This window comes from Piliocolobus tephrosceles, chromosome X (assembly GCF_002776525.5).
Source record: "Piliocolobus tephrosceles isolate RC106 chromosome X, ASM277652v3, whole genome shotgun sequence".
Classification (NCBI taxonomy): Eukaryota; Metazoa; Chordata; class Mammalia; order Primates; family Cercopithecidae; genus Piliocolobus; species Piliocolobus tephrosceles.
Genome location: NC_045455.1, coordinates 25,999,360 through 26,000,459, shown reverse-complemented (window position 1 = coordinate 26,000,459; position 1,100 = coordinate 25,999,360). Strand labels below are relative to the sequence as shown.

At 42.7% G+C, this 1,100-nt stretch overlaps 1 pseudogene; it reads right to left on the bottom strand.

Moving 5' to 3' along the window:
- Nucleotides 1-351: 351 nt before the first annotated feature.
- Nucleotides 352-1,100, bottom strand: LOC111551787 (annotated as a pseudogene).

Sequence of the window (1,100 nt, the reverse complement as noted above, 5' to 3'; positions counted from 1 at the left end):
GAGTCTTAGGAAGCCTTGTTCAAATGCTAGAGTTATTCATTTACCAACATTAAATCCTAGGAGAGAAGATGCAACAAAGCCGGACTCCTTCCTCCGTGGAATATGCTGATTTCAGAGGAGGTGGCAGCCAATGTAGAAAACACTGGACTTTTTCCTTGGAACTGGACTGTGATGAGACGAGCTTGCCGTGAAAATAACCTACTGTCTTTTCTTTAACCCTTCCTTTCTAGTTTTTGAAGATTAAAGCAGGAAATAATTTTCTTTGAAGATACTTGATAAAAATTCCCCAAAAAACAAAAACACATGCTTCCACTTCCCTGATAAAAATTTACTGCAGTTTGGCACCTGAATCTAGTTCAGTTGGTGGATGAGCTGATTGGTGCATTCACCCTGATAGCCAGGTGAGCTCATCTCCTTGAGGAAGCCCATGCATTTTTGACATGTATGACATGTAGCATGACAGGCCACTGAGAAGTGGAAAGGGTGCAAGAACCATGAGATCTCCTGGAAATGCTTCTCCGAAAAGGCAATTTCATGAATGAGGTTTTCCAAGCAAATGACACCAAACTTCCCCAGGTGCTCCTCCATCACTATGTTGTCTGTTAGAGGAATGGTCTTATTCTTGACCTTGGCTTGTCCACGTTTCAAAATGAGTTCCTGGACAAATTTCAGATTTTGAAATCCTCAGGTCCATAAGGTTCCACCAAAAGCAGCCTTTTTAGGTTCTGGGGGGTGACATTTACAAAGACACCACTAAAATTTTTCCTTAAGTGAAGTCTTGCAACGGGTTCTCTGCATCAGTAAATTCACGCCATCAATGCTTTCCATGCCTACAACAAAGGCTAAGGAATGTTTATCTGGCAATTCCAAGGTATGAGGTTTCACTTCTAGCCGTCTGAGATGCACCTTGTCACATTTCTGCCTTCGGGAATCATGCAGGAATGATTACAGTTGCTTAAACCTGAGCCCTTTTCCTTTCCTGTGCTCCTTTGTCAAAATGCCTGCTTTGCCTGGGTGGCTATGAGGGCTTGATAAGCCCTCTTTTTCAGGAGATTTTCTGGAGCCAAAGAGATTTTTCTTTGCCCTTGTTCCGCCATCTT